The 19667-nt window shown below is 37.4% G+C and overlaps 1 pseudogene across 1 annotated transcript; it reads left to right on the plus strand.

Annotated features, from left to right (window-relative positions):
• Window positions 1-1070: 1070 nt before the first annotated feature.
• On the plus strand, window positions 1071-2461 carry LOC309855200 (cytoplasmic dynein 2 light intermediate chain 1 pseudogene; annotated as a pseudogene). Its single transcript has one exon. The product of its transcript is annotated as a cytoplasmic dynein 2 light intermediate chain 1 pseudogene (transcript).
• Window positions 2462-19667: the final 17206 nt, after the last annotated feature.

Below are 19667 nucleotides of genomic sequence, written 5' to 3' on the forward strand. Positions count from 1 at the left end.
AATTCAGTGCTTTACTACAAAGCTGTCCAATAATAACCGAGTAGAACCTAACAGTATTGGGTGTCTCTATTTCAATTTATTTTATTGTCTATGAGCACCTACCATAATCCTCTTGAGGGCTAGAACTCTCTCAAGCAAATAACATATTGAAAAGAAATTTTCTTTCTGTGGTCACCAGATTGTCTCCTAAAGTAGTTAAAACCTGTAAACCTCTGTTATATAGCTGGGCAATGCAAAATGATGAAATACAGCAGTTAAAATCTAGTCACCAAGGCTGTCTGAAATGTTTAAGGGTGTGAACAGCATTTAGGTATGTTTTGAAACAGTGAGATTCCTGCCACCCAGGCAACTCCAATCACTGAATGTCAGACTGACCTTGATGCCATCTAGTTTCAGAATGAAGAATGTTCAAGGCCATCTCTCCTGACGCCTTAGGAATCTGTACCCACACAGATGGTCCTATTGTCTTTACACCTGCTGAGACTCACTGATATAAAAGTTGGGTTTCTGGCAGGTTTATGTATTTTTGGGACATTTCTACCCTCCCATCTCATTGTAGTGTGCTCCAAACTCCACTGGAATGGGGAGAAGCCATAACCCTAAGTCCCCTCTCTCTCTAGGAACCCTTCCAGTGGTTAAGAGCATGTGCTCACAGTACACTGCCTGGGTTCCTATCTTGACTTCCCCCACTCCCAAGGTAGTCTACTCAAACCTCTAATTATTTCAGTTTCCTCCTTTGCAAAAGGTGGTTCATAAAAGGGGCGCCTGGGTGGCTCAGTGGGTTAAGCCTCCGCCTTTGGCTCAGGTCATGATCCCAGGGTCATGATCCTGGGGTCGAGCCCTGTATCATGCTCTCTGCTTGGCCGGGAGCTTGCTTCCCTTCCTCTCTCTCTGCCTCTCTCTCTACCTGCCTCTCTGCCTCCTTGTGATCTTTGCCTGTCAAATTAATTAATTAATTAATTTAAAAAATCTATCTTTAAAAAAAAAAAAAGGTGGTTCATAAAAGAACAACTACTCCAGGGCTGTTGCAAGAAACAAATAGTTCATATAAATTGCATTATACGGTCCGCACCAGCAGGCTGGTCTCAGACCTCGCTGGCGTCTTGGTTTCAAGGTGGCCTCAAACGCTGAGCCCACGACGCTGGTGCGGTCGAGCAACGATGCCCAGTGAAACTCTCTGGGAAATTGCAAAAGCCGAAGTGAAAAAACATGGAAGTAGTGGAGGTGAAGGTGATGGGCTTGAAATTGGAGAAAAATCCGTTTTCTTCATTGGCAGTAAAAATGGGGAAAAGACTACTATTATTCTAAGGTGTCTTGACAGGGATGAGCCACCAAAACCAACATTAGCTTTGGAATATACATATGGAAGAAGAGCAAAAGAGCATAATATACCGAAAGATATTGCTCACTTCTGGGAACTAGGTGGAGGAACGTCTTTATTGGACTTAATCAGCATCCCCATCACAAGTGATACCTTACGGACATTTTCTCTTGTTCTTGTTTTGGATCTTTCGAAACCTAATGACCTTTGGCCCACCATGGAAAATCTGTTGCAAGCCACAAAAAGCCATGTGGATAAAATGATAATGAAACTGGGCAAGACCAATTCTAAAGTAGCTTCTGAAATGAGACAGAAGATATGGAGTAATATGCAGAAGGACCATCCAGATCGTGAATTAATCGACCCATTTCTAAAACCTCTGGTCATAATTGGAAGTAAATACGATATTTTTCAGGATTTTGACTCTGAGAAGAGGAAGGTTATATGCAAGACCCTTCGATGTGTTGCACATTATTATGGAGCATCGTTAATGTTTACCAGTAAATCAGAAGCTCTATTACTAAAAATACGTGGAGTTATCAACCAGTTAGCATTTGGCATTGACAAAAGCAAATCAATATGTGTGGATCAGAATAAACCACTGTTTATCACAGCAGGATTGGATTCTTTAAGTCAAATAGGATCTCCTCCTGTTCCTGATAATGATATTGGAAAACTTCATGCCCATTCACCAATGGAGTTGTGGAAGAAAGTGTATGAAAGGGTCTTTCCACCAAAGAGTATCAACACACTAAAAGATATCAAGGACCCTGCAAGAGACCCTCAGTATGCTGAAAGTGAAGTTGATGAAATGAGAATTCAGAAGGATCAGGAACTGGAACAATACAAAAGAAGTTCTTCCAAGTCTTGGAAACAAATTGAGCTTGATTCTTGAACCTCATTCAACTATAGTGTATTTATTTCTTCTTCCCCCCCCAAAATAAGTTTATTTTATTAATTAGCTATAATGGTAATAAGTGAAGGACGCTGTGTAATTTGTTAAAGGAAAAGTGGCTTTTCTTGTATTAGTGCAACACTCTGGATACTTTTAAGTCTTTTACAAGGGGGAAAAGTGTAATTACATGCAGTATTTTTTAAAATAAAAAGAATCTTCTTTCTCTAAAAAAAAAAAAAAATAAATTGCATTATACAGTTTTTGATAAATAGTAAGAATCCATAAAATTCCAGTCTTACTAGGAGTCCTCTGTCTTCGATCCAGGATCTCAAGTTCAAAGCTAAATTTCAGTCTGCACAACAAATTTCCATATTTTTTTCTTCATGTCTCTGACACTCAATCTCAATTTCTCCCTGCCTTTAGATGCTCAGTTCAGGTCAACCCAGGTCCCATTTAATGACTTTGTCCTCCTTGCTTTACAGTTACATCCTTCCAAGTTCATCTGCTTTACTTTCTTTACCAGGTTTTACTTCCTATTTTTAATCCCAGTCTCTGCCTCACAACATAAATCTCTTTTTCTCACTTATATTCTATACTTTTAATTCATAATACCTGACTCCTGTACCATTCATTTATTCATTCTTTCAATAAATAAAGTGTTTACCATATGTGAAATAGGGAAGTACCACAATAAGACAGCAACAGACCTATTAATAGTTTGTCTCTTGTCCCTCAGGTTCTAATTATCTTCAGTACCATCACCCTAAAGCTCGTATGTGAATCAATGTACATCCCCTTTCAAATATCAAATATTATAAGAAATTGTATATACTTAGGTGAAGTCATAAAAGATCTATAGGAATGTACACAGTCAAGTATCAAACTGATACTGATTTCTACTATGTAATTTTGCCCTCCAAAGCATGGTGACCTTTCTCCTAAGGTTATCAAGGAAACACATGTGTGCATAAACACCAATCATATAACACTCTACATTTTCCTACCAGTAAAATAAATACCCTACATTCGCCTACCAGTAAAGTAAAACAAGGATTCAAAGTCACTTTCTTTTCTTACAGGCTTTTTTACACTGAGTTTTTTAACACTTACTTTTCTTACAGACTGCTGTAACAGAATACAGTAGACTAGGTGGTTCGTTAACAATAGAATGTTTTTTTCTCACCGTTCTGGAGGCTGGAAAGTTTAAGATTAAGGTCCCTGAGATTCAGTATCTGGTGAAAGTCCTCTTCCTGGTTCCCAGACAGCTAAATGAGCTGTCCTCACATGTCCTCACATGAAGAGGGGTCAAGAGAGCTCTCTGAGGCCTCCTTTATGGAATCACTAATCCCACTCATGAGGGCCCTACCTTCAAGACCTGATCACTTCCCAAAGGCCTACCTCTTAACATTATCACCTTGGGAGTTCGATAGGTTTTCAGCTGATGAATGGAGGGTTGGGAGATGCATTCAGTCTGTAACAGTGACACGTTGGCATATTTACTGAGCTCCTATTACTTCTCAACTTCCTTCATGATATTCTGACAAACTGGCTCAGATTCCAATAGTTTCCATCCTAGTATAACTACCACCAACGGAAAAAAAAATTAAAGTAACAGAAGAAATACGAAAACTTCCTATTTTATAAGCCCCTCCACACAAATATATTCTCCCCCTTTACTATCTCTGTCTCTTTTTTTTAAGATTTTGTTTACTTATTTGACAAAAGAGTTGAGAGAGCACAAGTGAGCACAAGTGCAGGAGCAGTAGGCAGAAGGAGAAGGAGCAGGCTCCCCGCTGAGCAGAGATCCTGACAGAGCACTGGATCCCAGACCCAGGGATCAAGACCCGAGGCTAAGGCAGATGCTTAACTGACTGAGCCACCTAGGTGCTCTTCCACCTTCACTATCTTAACCACCTTTATAATCAACATTAAGGCTTCACTTTAAGTATTAGGAAACTGACTGCCTTTAAAATATTGCCAAGTTCTTTCTGTCCCTGAGTGCATTTGCTTATCCACACTTAGTCTATATTCTGAATAGTTTTGCACCCTGATTCTGTTTGCAAAGCATTAGAGTTACCACTGAGCAATTAAGTGTTTCACACGCATAAAATTACAGTTGTAAATGCATTCAGCATATTATTTAGTGATTAAAATATATCTTCGTAGATTAAGTAATAATTTTTCTTTGGAATGCATATGATGAAGACACATTTAAAGTCAAGAGGAATGAATTCACCGATTCACCTTAAATCATCTACTTTTTAAATATTGGAAGTACAGTAAAATATTGAGTTATACAAGTAATTTGTAGGTTAGAAAAGAAATAAATGTGTGTTTTTATCCTGAAGAAAGCATTTATCATTACCTTAGATGCTACCAAGATTATAAAATAATGAATCTACATCTTCCCAGCTTGAATTGATTGGAAGGATTCTAACAACGTGAACAGTATTTTCAAAATGTAATTGATCTTCCCTTTGACTAAAATAAATTACAAAAAGGTAAAAACATGTTCAGTAGTGCTAATGACTATCTCAACTGCTTACCAGAAAGGATTACAACTTTAGTCAGATATTTTTAGGACAAGACCAGTTAATGATCAAGAAAATTATCCATATAATTCAAGCAAAAACAACAAAAGCAATACTTTGACCTAAAACATTGACAAGTTGAGATTCTACATTTAAGTTAACTAGTCTTCATCTCCGAAGAAACCAGTTTGGTCATAAGTGTATACACATAGAGAGAGAAAGAAAGAGAGAGAAAGAGAGAGCAGTTTTTCTGTAATCAATGGGGAAAAAACTGGGCCAGTTAAATAAATGAATTTATTTATTTATTTTAGCAGAGTGAGGGGCAGAGGGGGAGAGAGAATCGCAAAGCTGACTTACTGCTGAACAAAGAGCACAAAGAGGATCCTGAGATCATGACCTGAGCAGAAATCAGAGTTGGATGCTTAACCAAAAGCCACCCAGGCACCCCAAAAAATCCATATTATTAAAGTTCAATTTCATATTATCTAAAATTTCTCCTGGACAAGCTGGTATTAAAAGTAGAAATCTGAGGTAGTATAAAATTTAAACTTTTTTTTTCTTCAACTTTATTGAGATATAACTGACATATAACATTGTGTAAGTTTAAGGAGTACAAAATAATGATTTGATGTATGTATATATTGCAAAACGATTACCATAATAAGGTTCATTCACACAAGCATCCCCTTACATGGTTAAAACTTTTCACATCGGTGCTTCACTTGTGCTGCATGACTCATTGTGGGTGAAGTCTATCTTCCTTTCCCTTGACTTTGGATGTGGCTATAAACTCACTTTGCTCAGTGATTACAGCAGAAATAAAAGAATGCCAGTGACACACCTGTGCTGAAAGAGGACATGCTTACACTCGTCTTTTAATCTCCACTGCTACCATATAGAAAGCATGGTCCAAGAATCATGAGAGATTTGTGTCATAGAACAGCCCTACCTAACCTATAGACCTGCACTGAGAAAGAGCCAACCAGTCACTGCAGCCTAAAGCAAAATGTCCTAACTAAGTCTAGTCTTAATAAGCCACATCCTAAGCAACCTGCAGACACATGAACAATAATAAATTATTAGTATTGTTTTAAGCACTGAGTTTTTAAGGTTTATTACACAGCAAGAATAACTTGATATATCAAGAGAATAAGTAGAAAACATTGCTTTAGTTAACTAAACCTTGTTAACTGTTCCCCTATTTCCCATTGCACAGACAGATTTATGTCCGTTAGCCATTGAATTATTCAATATTTTTATGAAAACCCTACTAAGTGCCAGATATTGTATTATATACTAGGGATATCCCTATAAATAAATGAACTGTCCATGAATTTTAGTGAGGGATAAAGAAATAATTAGAATACAGCTTGATAAACGTTGAGGAAAGAACTGAATATGTTTTATGAGAACATTAGGATTTTCAATTCTTGACTTAGCTGATCAGTCAGGGAATACTTCCTGGAGGAAATGACTCATTAGCTAAGTTTAAAGAATGAATAGAGATTCAGTTACCTCTCTGTTCTACTGGTAACAGTGGTCTTGAGTTTGCACTGACAGTCTAACTTATGAGACACAACACACTTCAACTAGCACCAGGTTGACTGATCTTTAAGAAACAGCAGAGAGGCACCTGGGTGGCTCAGTTAGTTAAGTGTCCAACTCTGGATTTTGGCACAGGGTCATGAGATCAAGTCCCGCGTCAGCTCCATGCTGAGTGTAGAGTTGCTTAAGATTGTCTCTCTCCATCTCTACCACCCTATCTTCTTTCTTTATCTTAAATAAATCAATCTTTGAAAAAGAAAAGGCAGAAAAGTAACAACTAGACATGTACAACAACACTGTAGAGTTCTTATGACTCCCAGGCACACTTTCTTTAATATTCCACACTCAAAAGAAGCATAATCATGAGAGACAACCTAAGCATATGCAGAATTTCAGCTGTGAAGTCCCAGCACTGAGCTCAGTCCATCTTTTATACCTAATTTTTTAGGCAGTCACTCAAGAATGTGTAACTTTCCCCTCACACTTTAGGGTAGCTACCACTTACCAATACTAGCTACTCAAAAAAATGGGTGCTTCCCCAGCTAAAATCTCACTTATTTTGACAAAATATACATATATTCCTAGCAGCTCCTTCAGTTGATGGCATAGGCATAATTGACCATGAGTAACTCAGGTGTCCAGGAGGCTACAGAAAGGTTACAGAACCAGCTTTTTTTTCATCCATGGAGCTATCCAGAAGTAAGAGTGGAAATGCAGGGGAACACAGTTTGAGGGAAAAAAAAAAAAAAAAGTTGCAAATGGAAGGAAAATCATGCTTAAAAACCCTAAAGGAAGAGTTGGCAGAAAAACTGGGTTCAAGATGTTGGCGTAGGAAGATTCTGAACTCTCTCCCACAGATAAAACAAACATGCAACTATATATGAAATTATTTCTTCTGAAAAAGACCAGAAAATAGATGAGCAGAGCCTACACAATAAAGGACAAAAAGGACAGCACTGAGATGGGTAAGAGAGGCAGAGACACCACCTTGCAAAAAAAGAAAAAAAAAATACCACCCAGGCACAGCAATCCATTACTGGGAAAAATCTCAAAAATATGAAACTTTTCCCTGAGTAGTAAGAGGTTTGTGCTCCACATCCAGCCCTCTAACCCTTAGATCTTGCCTGGGAGAGATGAGTCTTCTAAATGACAAGCTTTGAAAGCTGATGGGGCTTACTTCCATAAAAACCATACAATTATAGAAAACAGAGAACCCCCTCTTAAAGGGCTCGTGCACACCCTCAACTTCCCTGGGAAACCAGGGCAAAACATCAATTTGAAAAGTGCCTAGACCATATGTGAAGATCATTTACTAATCTTAAAGCACCTACAGGGGAGGCTGGAAAATTCTGCATGGATGGAGACACTGGAAGGTGCCGTTATCTGTAACCTCCTCTTACCTTGCTAACACTGGTGCTGGCCAGTGCCATTTTTGGACTATTCATTTAACTTGCTAAAGCCAGTGGGCATACCCACCTAAGAACCCTGCAGGGCAACCAAACCTTAGAGCCAAGCCAAAAACCATCCTGATGCCACCTCAGTGCTGTAGCACAGCCAGGAGTTTCAGGCAGGTTGGGCACCAGCCCTTACCCATGCTATGCTGTAGACATGACTTTGCCAGAGCAGCAGGTACATGCAGCCCATACAGGAGTTTCCTTTTGAGTGCCTGTCTTTGGTGTTAGGGCACCTTGTGCTTCTGGGCCCCATGTGACATCTCCAACACAAGGCTGCTTCTTCAACAAGGGGAGAGGTAGTTGATTTTCTAAATACACAGAGACCAACACAGAGAGTCAGGTAAAATCAGAAGACAGAAAAACACATTCTAAACAAACAAAAATACAACAAAACACCAAAAAATATGTTAATCAAACAAAGTTAAACAATCCACCTGATAAGGAGTTCAAAGTAGTGGTCATAAAGATGCTCCCAAAATTGTGAAAGAATGAACAGTGAGATCCTCAACAAAGAGATAGAAAATATAGGAGAGTTTTATACATAAGCTACAGAGGCAAAGAATATAGTAACTAAACTAAAAATACACTAAATGCAAAAAAAAAGCCAAAATTCAGTATCTATTTATGGATAAAACTCACAAGAAAATGGATGTACAGTGGATATAGAGGGAACATAACCAAACATAATAAAGGCCATATATGACAAATTTGTAGCTAACATTATTTTCAATGGTAAAAACCCCAAAACCTATCTTCTACAATCAGGAATAAGACAAGGATGCCAACTCTTGCAACTTTTATTCAACATATTACTGGAAGTTCTGGCCACAACAATCAAGCGAGAAAAATTAATAAAAGGCTCCAAGTTGAAAAAAGAAGTAAAATGGTCACTATTTAGAGATGACATGATACTATATATACAAAACCTAAAAGATCCCCCCTAAAATCTCCTAGAATAAATGAATTCAGTAAAGTAGCAGGACACAAAATCAATATAGAGAAATCTGTGGCATTTCTATACATGAATAATGAATCATCAGGAGAAAAAAATTAGGAAAAAAATCTCATTTGCAAGGTGATATCTCATTGTGGTTTTGATTTGCATTTCCCTGAAGATAAAATATGGTGAGCACCTTTTCCACATGTCTGTTGGCTATCTGTATATCTTCTTTGGAAATATATCTGTTCATGTCGTCTGCCCATTTTTAATCGCGTTACTTGGGGGTTTTTTGGTGTTCAGTGTATAAGTTCTATATATTTTTCAGATACTAACTTTTTATCAGACATATCTTCTCCTACTTGGTGGGTTGTCTTTTGCTTTTGTTCTAAGTTTCCTCCATTATGCAAAAGCTTTTATTTTGATGTAGTCCCAAAAGTTTAATGTTGCTTTTGTTTTCCTACATATCTAGAAAAATCTTTCTATGGCTGATGTCAAAGAGATTGCTGTTAGGGGCACCTGTGTGGCTCAGTCAGTTAAGCATCAGCCTTCAGGTCAGGCCATGATCCCAGAGTCCCAGGATCAGCGCTGCATCAGGCTCCCTGTGCTCAGCAAGGAGTCTGCTTCTCTCTCTGACTCTTGTCCCTCTCATGCACTCTCTCTCTCTCAAATAAATAAACAAAATCTTAAAACGACAGAGAAAGAGAGAGAGATTACTGGTCAGATTGACTATAATGAAAAACAGAAGGAACAAGTGTTGGTGAGAATGTGTAGAAAAGGGAGCCATCATACATTACTAGTGGGAATGCAAACTTTTGAGATTTCTCAAAAAATAAAAAATAGTGTTACCATATGATCCAATAATTCCACTATGGGTATTTACCCAAAGAAAACAAAAAACTAATTCTAAAACATATGCATCCTTATGTTTACTGTAGCATTATTTACAATAGCTACGATATGGAAGCAAACCAAGAATCCATCCATAGATGAATGGATAAAGAAGTGGTATGCATGTATCTATGTATATAGATGTATATGTGTGTGTATACACACACACATATGTATATGTATATAATGGGATCTTACTCAGCCATAAAAAAGAATGAAATCTTCCCATTTGCAACAACATGTATATGGATGTACAGGGGTTAGTGCTAAGTGAAATAAGTCAGTCAAAGACAAAAACCATATGATTTCACTCATACATGGAATTCAAGGCACAAAACAAAGAAAAAGGAGACAGACAAAAAAAAACACACTCTTAAATATAGAGAGCAAACTGGCAGTTGCTAGAAGTGAGGTAGGTGGGGTGATGTATGAAATAGCTGAAGGGGATGGGGATTAAAAGTACAGTTACCATGGAGAGCACTGAGTAATGTACAGAAGTGCTGAATCACTATACTGTACACCTAAAACTAATGTAACACTATATGTTAATTATACTGGAATTTTTTTAATTAATAAATAAAATTTTTAAAAAGAAAAATCCGGGCACCTGGGTGGCTCAGTGGGTTAAGCCGCTGCCTTCGGCTCAGGTCATGATCTCAGGGTCCTGGGATCGAGGCCCGCATCGGGCTCTCTGCTCGGCAGGGAGCCTGCTTCCCTCCCTCTCTCTCTGCCTGCCTCTCTGTCTACTTGTGATCTCTGTCTGTCAAATAAATAAATAAAATCTTTAAAAAATAAATAAATAAAAAATAAAAAGAAAAATCCTATTTACAAAACGTTTTCCTCATAAAGAATAAAATACCTGGAAATAAATTTAGCCATATAGTAATAAATATAACCAAAGGACATAATAATGTACAATGAAAAAAAAAGTCTCTCCAATAAATGCTGCTGAGAAAACTACATAGACACATGCAAAAGAAGAAAACTGGACCACTATGTTACATCATACACAAAAATTAACTCAGAATGGGTTAAAGAACTGAATGTAAGACATAAAGTTCTAAAATTCCCAGAAGATAAAATAGGTGGTAAATTCCTCAACACCAATCTTAGTGATGTTTTGTGGATTTGACTTCAAAGGCAAGAAAAATAAAAGCAAAAATAAGCAAATGAGATTACGGAAAACTAAAAAACTTCTACACAGAAAAATAAAACAACAACAACAAAAAAAAAAAAACCATCAAAATGAAAAGGCAACTTACTGAATGAGATATTTTTGCAAAAAGTTTTATCTAACAAAGAATTGATATCCGTGGGATGCCCGGGCGGCTCAGTTGGTTAAGCATCTGCCTTGGGATCAGGTCATGATCCCAGGATCTTGGCATCGAGTCCCACCCACATCAGGCTCTGTGCTTAGCAGTGAACTTGCTTCTCTGAGCTCTGCCTGCCACTCCCCCTGCTTGTGTGCGTGTGCTCTCTCTCACTCTCTCTCTGACAAATAAATAAAATCTTTTAAAAATAGAATATCCAAAATATACAAAGAATCCATACAACTGAACAACAACAAACAACCCAATTAAAAAATAGGCAAAAGTCTGAGTAGACATTTTTCCAGAGAAGACATGTAGGTGACTAACAGACACATGAAAAGACACTCAACATCACTGCTAGGGAAATGAAAATCAAAACCACAATGAGAGGGCGCCTGGGTGGCTCAGTGGGTTAAGCCGCTGCCTTCGGCTCGGGTCATGATCTCAGGGTCCTGGGATCGAGTCCCGCATCAGGCTCTCTGCTCAGCAGGGAGCCTGCTTCCTCCTCTCTCTCTCTCTGCCTGCCTCTCTGCCTACTTGTGATCTCTCTCTGTCAAATAAATAAATAAAATCTTAAAAAAAAAAAAACCACAATGAGATATCACCTGACACCAGTTACAATAGCTATCATCAAAAAGACAGAAGATAAGTGTCAGAGGGTATGTAGAGAAAAGGAAAACCTTCCCATAATGTTAGTGGAAATGTAAACTGGTGCAGCCACTATGTAAAACAGTATAAACATTCCTTTAAGAAATTAAGAATGGGGGCACCTGGGTGACTCAGTGGGTTAAGCCACTGCCTTTGGCTCAGGTCATGATTTCAGGGTCCTGGGATCAAGCCCCACATCAGGCTCTCTGCTTGACGGGGAGCCTGCCTTCCCCCCTCTCTCTATCTGCCTCTCTTCCTACTTGTGGTCTCTGTCTCTCTCAAATAAATAAGTGAAATCTTTTTAAAAAAATAGATAAAAAAATTAAGAATATATCTACCATACAATCCAACTATTTCACTTTTCAGTATTTACCCAAAGAATACAATAATGCTGGTTTGAAAAGACACATCCACCCCTAATGTTCAGAGCACCAATATTTATAATAGCCAAGTTAGGAAACAAGCTAAATGTCCACCAATGATGAATGAATAAAGAAAAAGTGGTATATAAACACAACGGAATACTACTAAGCCATAGAACAAGATGGAAATCTTGCCATTTGCAACAACTTGGATGGACCTAGAGGGTATAAATGCTAAGTGAAATAAATCAGATGGAAAAGACAGATGCCATATGATTTCACTCATAAGAATCTAAAACAAAACAAATGAACAAGTATAACAAAACAAAAATTATTCACAGACACAGAGAACATCTTGGGGGTTATGGGGGGGTGCAAAATGGGTAAAGATGTTAATTGTATGGTGATGGATGGCAACTAGACTTTTAGGAGTGATCATACTGTGCACAGTGTGCATAGATGGCAAATTATAATGCTGTACACCTAAAACATATAATGTTACCATGATTTTTTTTTTAAAAATTGAGGGAAGAAGAAAATATCTCATCATTATTCTGGAACTCAAAATAGATTAATATGGGTAAGTTGTAAAATTTCACATGATACAGTATGAAATGGGGCTGAATAAGTAAACAGAAATAAGAAGTAAAGATAAGCAAAACTGTGTAGGCTTTTTATAAGTGAGAATAAGTAATTCGGAATTTTATCCTGAGAGGGACCAAGGAGCTTTAAAAGGCTGTGGAATCACACACACACATACACACACACACACACACACACACACACACGCATGCACAATACATGCATATTATATATATAACATATATGCACACACATAATTTATACATACGTATGTGTTTGTATGATTGTATGATTGTTTTGTCTACAATGTGAAGAATAGACTTGTACAAAGATAATACTCTTCAGTTGATGACATGAGGACACAGAAATAGATATATCAGAAAAAAATATCTAAGAGGTGGCAGTGACCTTAATTTTTGATCAATGGCATGGAATTAGAAAATTAGTCTAGTTTTCCAATTAGAAAATCTTTTGGAAGAATCAAAAATATTATTCAAATTTCTGGGTTTATCTATTGGTTACTACAAGGAAAAACTAAGACAAAGACACTGAGTTCCACCTTGCACAGATGATTTTGAAGTATCTGTTGGGGTCCGTTATCAAAGGAATGAGACTGAGACAAAGTGAAAGTTATGGAAAGCTTTATCTATGCCAAGCATTAGAAGTCAGACTGACTGGCCAGGGCCGCCTCCGAAGAGAGCGACCCCCTCCTGATCTCATAGGCTGGTTTTACAGGGAATACTGCAGACCCAAGGTACGTGGTTTCTATTGTTAAGGTGTTTACTCCTGGAATTGATACCCGGAACCGATACCAGGAACTACTAGGGCGTTTATTCCCAGAATGAAGTCTGTGGATGTAAAGAACAATATGGCTACCTAGGCAATATGGAGTTGCTCTGGCTAAGCAAGCCTTAATAGTTAAATAGGTTTTAACAGTATCTAGGGAACAAGCAAACAGAATTATCTAACTAGCTACTAGTCCAGTAGCTACTGGACTAGTAGCTAGTTAGATAAATAAATATGGAGCTCAGAGCTGCCTGAAAGTCAAATGGGATTAACATATAGTTACAAAAAGTCCTTGGTCATCTCTAGGGATTATTTTAGTCATTTGTGAGAGTCAGAGCAAGCTTTCAGGGGCTGAAGAGTGATAGGGACATGAAGAAGTAGAATGAACAAGTATTGCTATGGTTTGGATATTTGTGTCTTCCCAAAATTAGTATGTTGAAATCCCAATGCTGTGTGTGACGGTTTTAGGATGTGGGGCCTTCAGGAGGAGATAAAGTCATAAGGATGGGGCACTCGTGCACAAGATTAGTGCCCTCATACAAGAAATCTTGAGGCAGCCCCTTCTGACATATGAGAACACAACCATTAGTCTGCAACTGGAGAAGGGTCCTAACCTGACATTGCTGGCACCCTAATCTCAGACTTCCCAGGCTCCAGAACTTCAAGAAATAAATTTGTTTGTTTATAAGCCATCAAGTCTGTTGTATTTTATTATAGCAACCTGAATGGACTAAAAAAGTGTAGAATATCTTATATCTTTTTTTTTTTTTAAAGATTTTATTTTACTTATTTGTCATAGAGAGAGAAGCGAGAGCAAGCACAGGCAGACAGAGTGGCAGAGGGAGAAGCAGGCTCCCTGCCAAGCAAGGAGCCCGATGTGGGACTCAATCCCAGGACGCTGGGATCATGACCTGAGCCGAAGGCAGCCGCTCAACCAACTGAGCTACCCAGAATATCTTATATCTTATCATGCATTTAACTACACTGAAAATGCAAGTAAAATACATGATGGGAACTCTGCCACAGCTAGTCATTTTACAGTGACTTTTTTGACTATAGATCCAAAAAAAGTAATTTTTTTTTCTGGTCAATTCAAAACAAAAAAATTCCTTCTGAATGATTTTCATCTGGGATTACGTAGTTGCGCTAAATTTCACTGCATATAATTATTTCAATCTCTTCACAATTTTCAAATTCCATTTCATTTAAACTGAGTAATAAACTGATTTAGCATACATTAAAAAAATGTGTTTTTCTTATGAAAGACATCCCTCCTGCACTATAAGAACCTATGGAAACTCTAATCTTTTATTTTAATTTTTGCCCCCAGTTATCCCTTCCCTGGACATGTATTAGTGAATACTTTAATTCAGACCTCTAGTCTCACAATCACAATGATCATTGTGTTTTCTATTGCTGCTTATGACTTTCAATTTCATTTAAAAGAGCTAACTAGCTGTAAATTAATCAAATTTACATTAATTATTTTCTAATAATTTTAGGAGCTGAATTAATAGACACATTTGATATTGATGACTAGGGCAGGGATACAACAGAATTGCCCCCACAGTTGTTTCAAACGCCATGAGCTTTTTGAAAAACACTGTGTTGAATTGAAGCCCTTCCAGAAAGTTGAATCTGGTCATTTCTCCTTCCTCTTCTCCAAAAACATTCTATATTTCATTGTTGTCTTGCCACCTGTTACTCCATCTGTTTCAATGGCTGTGTTAATAATTTATAAACTTTCCCTACACTATATCTCACTCCTAGTCAGCTTCTTCCAGTAACAACTCCTTTAAAGGAGTAATGTCCCTTACATTAGACTTTTCCCTTGTGTACTGTCACCAATGTAGTCTTCATTTTAGGAAACCAGAGAATAAGTTAGTTCTCATAGCTATTTTCTTTTCTTTGTTTAGCCCATAAACCAGAATACCTCATGAAATAAAAACACACTAAGGAAAAAAAAAAGTGATACAGAAGCTGCAAGTCTATGGTAATTATCCACAAACAGTTTAAAACTAAGTAATTAATTGTGTCTACTTCTTTTTTGGTAAAAAGCAAAAAACAAAACATGGACAAAAAAAAACACACCAAAACAAAACAAAACAAAAAACCCAGCAGAACAGAATTATTTTAAAACAACTGTCTTTCACCTATTTTTTTCTAGTGCTGCCTCTAAGAAGGAATCACTTTTGATCATTTTAACTCTTCTCAGTTTCATCAGCAATTTTCTACATTACATACTTATACCATTTTTCTATATTGAGATATAAATATATTTTATATTATATATTGTTATATATTCATATTATTTATATAAACAATATAAACATAAAAACCAATTTTTTTCTCTGTTATGAAGATGAGACAGTAACCTCACTCAAATAACATCACATATCCTCATTCCATTCTTCTGAGTATGATACTTCTAATATCCATTAGGGCTGCCATAACAAAGCACCACAGACAGGGTGGTTGAAACAAAGAAATATATTTTTTTCATAGTTCTAGAGTCTAGAAGTCTTAGATGAAGGTGTCATCAGGGCTGGTTCTGAGGCCTCTCCCCTTGGCTTGCAGGTAGCCCCCTCTCCCCATTGTCTTTACATGTTCTTCCTTCTGTCCATGATCCTGTCCTAATCTCCTCCTCTTAGAAGGACATCAGTCACATTGCATAAGGGCCCACCCTAATCATCTTACTTAGCATTAGTTAATTTGTTCTTTAAAAGCCCAATCTCCAAATACAGTCATATTCTAAAGTACTGGAGGTTGTGCGTTAATACTATTATTGTGTGAATATTATTTATTACAGCATCAAGTAGCATGCCTACACTGATAAACAGCGTAAAAGTATGTTACTAGGTCTCACAGCTCAGACCTAGGAGCCGAGGAGAGGTTTTCAAGTGTAAAACCCCACTATAATATTTGGTTTTGTTTTTCTAAACTACTAGCAATTGTACAAAGTAATAAAACGTTTTAGTGTGTCTCCTCCTAGCACCATGACTTTCTTCTCATTAGATATCCCAAATTTATAATTATAGTATAAGCCAAACAGAAAGCACTTTCTTCCTGAAAACATTCATCCAGACCACAGATTTCTTGCTTTAATTTGAACTGATTGTTTTTTAAGTATGCTGTACAGCTACCATTCTAAGATCTTATTTTACTAAATATCTCTGTTAATTGCATTACTGTCAGGATCCTCTAACTTCATTTCTCTTATATTACTCTTTTATTTCCCTGAAATACATTCTCAAGATTTTCTTCCTGAAATATTTAGACTTTTATTATCAGAAGTGTGGCAAGAATGTACCAAATTTGAGACTAAAAAACCTCATCTTGATCTTTAATTGTCTTGGTTAAAGACAGTTTTTGTTCTCAGTCTTTATATTTTTTCTCATATTTTATTTATTATCTTCACTGGTGTCATATCTTTTCCTCTGAATCAAACTCCTATCTCTTAACTTTATCTATTTCTCTGTTTTGTTTTTTAGTTGTATTACGGACAGTTCTGTTCATCTAATCTTTGACTATTTCTACTGACTTCTTCTTTTGGCAATTTATATTATGTATGTTTCCATGTATTTCTTCTGGCAACATGTATCATGTATCTTTATGAAATTAAAAAAAATACGGTCTATTTCACAATACTCCATTCTCATATTCTCATACATAATAAGGACTTGTTCTTTTGTAACTCTTTTCATCATTCAATACGATGTGGAGGACTTAAATCCTTTGCTCACTCAACAATACTAAGTTTATAGTCCAGAAGGCTTTTAAAAAGACATTCTTAAGGGGCACCTGGATGGCTCAGTCAGTTAAGTGTCTGCCTTCGGGTCAGATCAGGATCCCAGGGTCCCGGGAACAAGTCCCACATCGAGCCCCACATCAGGCTTCTGATCAGTGGGAGGTCTGCTTCTCCTGCCACTGCCCCTCCCTCACACTCTCTCTCTTCTCTCAAATAAATAAACAAAATCTTTTAAAAAAACTTTTTTGGGGGCAGCTGGGTGGGTCAGTGTATTTAGCCTCTACCTTCGGCTCAGGTCATGATCTCAAGGGTCCTAGGATCAAGCCCTGCATCGGGCTCTCTTCTCAGCGGGTAGCCTGGTTCCCCCTCTCTCTCTCTGCCTGCCTCTCTGCCTACCTGTGATCTCTCTCTCTCTCTCTCTCTCTCTCTGTCAAATAAATAAAATCTTTAAAAAAAAATTGTAAAAGACATTCTTAATACTATTAGGCTTATAAGGGGCGCCTGGGTTGCTCAGTGGGTTAAGCCCTGCCTTTGGCTCAGGTCATGATCCCAGGACCTTGGAATCAAGCCCCGCATCGGGCTCTCAGCTCAGTGGGGAGCCTGCTTCCCCCTCTCTCTCTGCCTGCCTCTCTGCCTACTTGTGATCTCTGTCTGTCAATAAATAAATAAAATCTTTTTAAAAAAGTACTGTTAGGCTTATAATAAACTATTTTCATGGAAAGCCTATTTTTAAGTGATCTGAGCAGATTAACTGTCTATTTGGAAAAAGTACATACTTATTCAATTAAGAATTAAGAATTTTAACTTAATTAAACTAAGGAATTCTATTCGAGTTTGACAAACTTTACAGTGATTGTACCTAATTGGTCTTGAATAAAGTATGCACTTTAATGAATTCTGAATCTATTAATCACATGAGAAGTGGGCTAAATTAATTTTCAGTTACAGCCACCAGCTTGACTTAAGAACTGGTAAAAAGGAAAATCTAAAGAGATTATAAAAATTTGGAACAAATCATTTATTTATATCAAACCATAACTTGAAAGTTGGAGCAAGAATAATTTTATATCTGGCATTATTTGTTCATGTTAACATTATGGAAAATACAGATTATTTGATAAATTTGAATGATTTCCTAGCTGCTAGCAAGTATAAAGACCTATCTCTTTTCTAGCCATGAAACAGTAGGTTTCCATGGCATAGGTTTTTACCTTTATCCTCAGTTCTTAGTATACAGATAAATTGATCTGTATGCCAGCTAGTGTTCTCAGACTTTGAACTAAAGTCAACAACTGGGTGAGATGTAGAGGTTGTATCTCATGGGATGAATGTATATACACATTAAAAGAGGACAGAGGATGTGAATAGAGGAAAACCCTAAGAGGTATATGATGACAACAGTAGCTTATTACCTAGATATACCCAGTTTTCCATCCCTTAGTTCCCAAAGGAATTGTGATTTTTTCCCAGAGGGCAATGAGCTGAGCTTCCCTTGCAGCTAAGAGAGGCTGTCCAACATAACCACAGCCACTGTACCATAGGAAAGAGTTACGGAGAGTATATCTTCCTGACATAAGCAGGCAAAACTAGTCAAAGGAAAGACTGTTGACCTCTGCCCTTGGTCTTTATTCCTCCCCGAAATATGGTTGCAACAGTTGGTGGTACAGCAGTCATCACATGAGCATAAAAACCGTAATAGTGAACAAAACAGTAGAAGGAGCTAGGACAGATTGTGTAGTCCACCAGCAAGAGAACCAGCCCTCATCTTCCTAAAGCACAATGTTTTTATATGCAAGAGTGTGTATCTGCCTTATTATATTTGTTTCATTTTTTATTATTTACAGCTGAATTTAATCCTTCTGATATATAGACATAATGAGCAATGTAGTGATTAAGTTGCTTAAACTCGCAAAGCTTCAGTTTCTCATCTAAGAAAGTAAAATAAAATGTGATAATAGTATATTATTGTTATGATGATAAAATAAGATAATGAACCAAACAACCTGTGCACATTATTTATTGCTGAATAACAAATTTCTGCAAAAATTAGTGGCTTAAAAATAACGACAAACTTCTATAAATGCTCACAATGACAATGAGTTAGGAATGCAAAAGTGGCTCAGCTGGGCATCTCTGGCTTAGAGTTTCTCACAAGATTTAGTTATGTGTTTAAGAGCTGAAGTGACCTAAAGCCTTGACTGCAGCTGAAGGTTCTGCTCGCAAGTGACTCACTGGTATGGCTGGCAAGTCAGTGCTGGCTACTGGCAGGAGGCCTCAGGTCCTTCTCACACAGAATCCCACACAGAGGAACCTGAGTTACCTCAAAAAAATGGCAGCTGTCTTTCCCCAAGGCAAATGATCCAACAGAGAGCCTGAGAAAAGCTATTCTTCTTATGAGCTGCTGAAATTACACAGCATCATATTCACTTCATTCCATTCATTAGTAGCAAGACAGAAAATCCGGTCTACATTCAAAGGAAGGGGAATTAGTCTCCAACTTTAGAAGGGAAGACTACTCAAGAATTTATGAGCTTATATTTTTAAATACCACAGAGAGACAGTAAAGGATCCTTCCCTTCCTGCAAACTTCTAGCCTACCTTTCCCACAGAGACTGTAAAGGATCCTTCCTTTCCTTGGAACTATCTAGCCACACACA

The sequence above is a fragment of the Mustela nivalis genome (genome assembly GCF_964662115.1).
Source record: "Mustela nivalis genome assembly, chromosome: 1".
NCBI lineage: Eukaryota > Metazoa > Chordata > Mammalia > Carnivora > Mustelidae > Mustela > Mustela nivalis.